The following is a 6,190-nucleotide window of genomic DNA, read 5'->3' on the forward strand; positions in this document are numbered from 1 at the left end:
CCTCCATGACGTCTAACATCCCCTAAGCCGTTAACACTATTTCCATCTGGTGCGATTCCTTCTCGACCTCCCTCCCTGTCTTCCCTTCAAAGTCTCACGTCCGTCAAACATACACCGTCCCGCCCTCTTCCTCCTCTCCCTCTCTCCCTCTCTCCTCTCCTTCACCTCCACCCCACCGCTCTATGCCCAAAGGGTACGAAGTGACAACAACGTTTCAGCCGCAGAGACAGGAAGGCGGTCGGACGGCTCCAACCCTGAAACGCCGACAGCAGCAGCAGGTGGACGGGGGAAATCCCCACGTCCTGTTTTTGTCAGGGGGTGGGGGGGTCACCTTTCATTGGATTATTCTGGAGACGGGTAGCCCAGGAGCCACGGTAGGCAGGGAGCGAGACGGCGGGAAGCCAGAGGGACGGGAGAAGGAGGAGAAGGAGGGAGGAAACCCAGACTGAGGCCTCTCTGTTATGGATATGGACCACACGTTTGCTGTGACACGTTATGTGACATCAACCTGTTATGCCGCAGTGTGTTATATGTCTGTGTGTACAGGAGTCTGGTCGTGTTAAGTAATATTTGTACGTGTTAACGTTCAAAAAATAAGATAAGAATAAGAAAACGAAGATGCACAACGGTTTATTTACTATAAAGCAGAAGGATTTAGCGGAGAGCAGCCTTGTCCTATGAGGTTACAGATACTTCAATGGTTTGAACTCACATGGGGATGTGTAATGACAAGTGAAGGACTACTCTAGCCCATGCGCAAACCTAAAAAAGAAAACCCACAGACTGTGAGAGTGAAGCTCGCTCCCCAGTGAGATGCAGACTGGTTATTATCCTATATCCCAGATCAATGAAACCGGCCATATGTTTATGGTTAAGTGTAGCCAACCATTATTGAGGGACTTAGCGATTTAAAGAGGAATTACGTTAAATGCAGGACAAGCGTTAATTGTCTCGGGGATTAAACATAATTATGGCGTCTTGTCCACAATTCGTCTTGTGCACAATAGCGTTTGAGTCACGTCATCGGCTTCTGTAATTGCTAGTTGCCCTCCGACAACAAGTGAACGTTACTGCTCCTCTCGTCTCTCTTTGAAAATGAATGTCTAGCAGTCGCACATCTCGCCTGTCTAAGAAGGACAGGGGTAGCTTTCAAACGAATTTGCGTTAACGCCGGTATTCACATTTATCGCCCAGCCCTAGTTATTTAAGTTACTGTTTGATGATGGTCATTCAATAAAATGATGTGTTTTTCGAGTGACCCAGGTATGATATTTCTTCGTCTTTGATTCTTTCTCAGGTGACCTAGTGTGAGGACACTTGGGAGTGAGCTAGAGACCGGGGGTTTGTTTCGTATGAAGGAGGGCATTAAAGACTACAAAATGTATTGACACGGGGGTTATAGCCCCACAGGGAGTGATGTAATTAGCAGGTGACCTAGGGGTCAAGGACACCTGGAAGCAAGCTAGAGACCAGGGGTCTATTTCATAGGAAGGAGGGCCTGAAGATCCATTTTGTGGCTCTAGCCCGAGAAGAAATGATTCAATCTCTCAACCAGAGGTCATCAGAATATTAAAAAAACACTCCATTCATGTGAGCACAGAATGACTTTGGAGTAAGATAGAGATATCTGAGATGTCTCTTTTATTTAAGCAAGGTATTAAGGTCCACTAAAATGATCAATTTGGAGGCTCTAGCCCTTCAGGAAGAGGTGCAATTAGTAGGTGACCTCCTATGACCTAGGACACTTGGGGGAGAAGCCTGGTGTCTCCATTATATGAAAGTGTTGCTCGAGGATTCTTTAAATTATGAATTCTGTGGCTGTATCCCTACAGGGAGTGGGGCAAATGATTGTTGGGAAGTCTTCAGAAGATATAAAAACAACAACACAATATTTAGGGCCCCAGGGACATGTATTATTATCAGTTTTGGGGTCTCTAGCCCCATAGAAAGTGACTAAAGGCATCATCAAATTCTCAATTGTGTCAGTACATGTCCCGCTTCCGAAATTTTGAGTTGGAATTCTTCCCAGAGCAATATCAATCTAGCATTTCTGAGAATCAGACTTCTATCTCACAAAGAATGTAAATGACTGAAATGCACATTGACTTTGTAGGGGGCATGGCACGGCTCAATTCAACCTGAAAACTTGTCCACATGCCTACTAGCTAGCCTAGCCCATCAAGCTGCTAATTAATTTATTCAGATTAAATGTGGATTTGTTGCAGATTGCTTTTATCTCATATGTTATGTTTCTTTAAGACATGTTGACATTGCACTTCAAATTTAATTAAATGTATTATCCAGTACTTGAAATTTTCACTTTGTTCTTGTTTGTGTAGAACAGTGGTCGCCAACCTGTTGACTGCGATCGACCATTAGATCTTTGAGACTTTCCCTGTAGCTCCCAAAAAGAATAGAAAACTAAATACATTATGCCTGATTAATGTTCTTTTCTGCAAGCCCCCCCTCTCTCTCTCTTGATCCAACTGTTACTCTACTTCTTCTGTGTAGCAACCAATGACCAATAAGATAAGAGGAGAGTACAGGCATGTAACTATCACAAATATCAGTATTTGACTACATATTATAGCAGTATAGATAGCATGGCTCCACGTAAGAAGGTGAAAACTTACAATTTCCATTCAGAATTGGAAGAGGAACTTATTTTAACCTTAGTAGAAAAGACAAGTGTGTATGAATGATTTTCCACCAAACACAAGTACTGTCTAAAAGAGGAAATCTAGAGCTGCACCACAACACCAATCCCCAGAAATTCAAAGACAGCTACCCGCCAAAGAGCGCGTCAGCACAAGGAAAGTTGACGGGCTGAAATCGGGGTTGAAGGCCCGACATTCGCATTTCACAAAAGCTGCTGCGTGAAATGAGGCTGCTACTGAAGCATGATTTCAGATCATGCTTCATGATTTCAGAGTCACCTTTTGGCTCAACACAAGAAGGCTTTTACATATGCTGATTTATTCAAGGAATCACGTAATTTTTTGTGAATTTGCGTTAATGAATGAGCTCGATGCCATTTACAGAGACCTACTCCTCCAAGCTGAGTCCTGTGGTTAAGTCGTAAATTTTTTAAAGCAAGACCGCTATGGCCGGTTTCATATGCTAGTTAAAGTGTTTTCATGGTTGCATCAATTTAAAAGTTGGACCGAAGCATTTCATGTTATCCAAATACAATTACCCAAATAAAAGTCCTCAAGTTGGAATTCAAATCTTTTTCTCTCAGCACTTTAACAGGTAGATCTTTGCCTTTCACCAAGGCTGAGGTTAGGCCACAAATGTAGAACATTAGACAGAATTTATTTTTGTTTCTTTCACATTTCTTATTTTTTAAATGGTAACTACTGTTATTGTTTTGAATTTTAAGTGGTGGTTTTCGAATGATCAATCTTTGGTTTATTTATCTTCTAGTGACCTCTCGTGAGGGATTGCATCACTACCTGTTGGACCACAGCAACCAAATGGATAATCTTGTTTCCCCTTGGGGCCCTCTTTCACATGTAACAGACCCCAGGTCTCTAGCTGGCTCCCAGGTCTCCTTGACCCTTAGGTCACCTGCTGATTACGTCACACTCTGTAGGGCTACAACTCCTGTGTTGATAGTTTTAGTGATCTTTAATGCCCTCTTTTATTCCAAACAGACCCGGGGGCTGTAGCTTGTTTGAGAGTGTCTATGACCCCATGTTTAAATTCCTCTGTTTTTGATTCTATCACGCTTCAAAACATTTCAACAACATGCTTTGTTAAACATGACTCAGATTTATTGAATTAATATCATCAAATAGTTACCTTTAACTGCTCAGATGACTACACAAGACAAAGACAATCGTAATTATGTAATTATTGTAATAGAATAGTAATAATTGTAAACTAAAACTTGTACAAAATATGATTGATCGCCCAACCCGACTGCAATTGGGTCAGTTTAGACACATAGATATTGGAGTTGAACTCTCTGGATGTCCTATTCTTTTCCACAAGAAAGAAACAAGTCTGGGTCGGCTCAGTTAAAATATCTGAACCCTCTTGCAGCAAGCTCAAAGAGCACGAAAAACTAGTTGATCTGACTACTCTTAGCGTAACAACACATTTCTTATCTTCACGTCCTCTTTTCTTCAATTCCACAACACGTATTTATTATTTACTGATGCATACTTTGAAAGTTTAACAGATCATACTTTTCATTTGTTCTTTTGCATCTTTTTAGGTCAAACCCCCACTAAATATAAACTGAACCGTTTCTTTAATCATGGAATGCGTTGCTATCTTGCATACCTATCTTCAGGCTTTCGTGCAGGAGTTGGTCTACTTATTGTTACCTTGTGTATTTCCAAGGATCTCAACTCTAGCGTCACATTCTGCTGACTGGCTGCGACTCAGCACATAGCTGCCTGCATGCAGAGTTTAGCGGGAGACATTTAGCTGGTGACTTAACAGATTTCCACAGCGTTCACCGTACACAGAGCAAGTTAAATATGTCTGATGGCTGAATGCTGAATGTAGGCTGAATGGATGGCTGCCCGCATCACGCATCACGGTTAGGAAATGTGCGACAAAATCATAATTTATAACTGTAAATAGGTGTGAGAGGTAGTTACAATGCAGCACCCCTATTCTTAAGTTTGTCTTCATGTGTGTTATTTATCTAACCGAGTAACCATTGACCTATGCACCCATCGAAGAGTATGGATGTGTGCGTGTGCATTAGCATATTGCCTGTGTGTGCGTGTCAGGTGGAATCAAAGATATCATTGTTGGCTGCAGGTGTGCTCGTGCCAGGAGGCCCGCGGTGAAGAATCCCTGGAACAATGGCTCCTTGTTGTGGGACACACCTGAGTCACTGAGGGCAGGTGAGAGGGCCTGATCACAGGCAGATTACACTGCAGCAGACTTCATTAAAACCTGATGGGGGCAGCAAGGGGGTCCGGGGGGGGGGGCTCGCCCTGGTAGTGCTCTTCAACGGAGATAGAGAGCGACGGAGCAAGAGCAAAGAGTGAGGGAGTGGATTGGGAGATAATGGGTATAGGAGACCAGAGGTTGGCAAGGCGGGAGGTGGAGGTGGATGTGGGATGGAGGTGTCTTCAGGAGAGATGAGAGAGATATTCACAGAGGAATGAGGAGGGAGATTGTGATAGGAGAGTGCTCCGATGGGTATCATGATTACTGGCTGAGGTGTTGTCATGGCGGTGTTTGAGAGGGCTTCCCGGAATCATTGGTCGGAATAGGGTTGAAAGTTAGTTTCCTGGTTCCTCTGTCGTTCATACATTTAACAAAACGGTGCACAGGATTCCCGCCGTTACAGAAACACCACAGGTCCTTGGTTCATTCCACAGCCTCCCCCTCAATCCTCTAAACACATCATCTACGGAGTGAGAGTTTAAAACAGACACGTTTCTGTCAGCGGCCATTCCCCCTCGGGTGGGGGGAAACAAGATGGAGGTGTGGCGAGGAACTCCACATGCGCGCCTCGGGGATGTCGGACGTCCGTCCACACACGGCTTCGGGGGTCAACTCCACTGTAAACACAGAGCCGTGCGGCGCATGGAGAACGTAGCGCGCCAGCTCGTAAACGACAGGCTTTGGAATAACAGTGAGGGGCGCGATAAGAACCGCACAGAGAACGGCCCTGCGTCCAGCCGGCCGCTTAGCTGCATATACACACTCATCACGGACACACGCGGCATACACAATCCAGCCCGGTGTTGCCTCGCGTCCGGAGGGAGAGGGAGGCTGAGTTAGGTCTGGGTGCATCGGTGTTGCCTGAGTCTTGTGAGAGGAGTGTTTCTTGACGCCGTCGCATGGGATGAGACTGCAAAATGAGGCAACGGATAAGACTAGTAAGGGACCATTACAGGCAGCTATTCATTACATTTAGATTTACATTTAGGGCATTTAGCAGACGCTTTTATCCAAAGCGACTTACAATGAGTACATTTGTCGTGAGAAAGTGAAACACTGTCGGTACAGTAAGGATGTCGATAGATCCAAGTGCAAAACACTAACACTCGCTAGGTTAACCCATTCCCTGTGAACAACAAAGATAGCTAGCATAAGATGCTACACAACTAAGTACTATAACTAAAAGCAACATACAATAAGTATGTTATTAGCATTCGAATACAATAAGTATTCATAGCCTTGCTATCCTAGCCTTGCTATCCTTGGGTACGGAATG

The sequence above is a fragment of the Pollachius pollachius genome (assembly GCF_949987615.1).
Source record: "Pollachius pollachius genome assembly, chromosome: 2".
Taxonomy (NCBI): domain Eukaryota; kingdom Metazoa; phylum Chordata; class Actinopteri; order Gadiformes; family Gadidae; genus Pollachius; species Pollachius pollachius.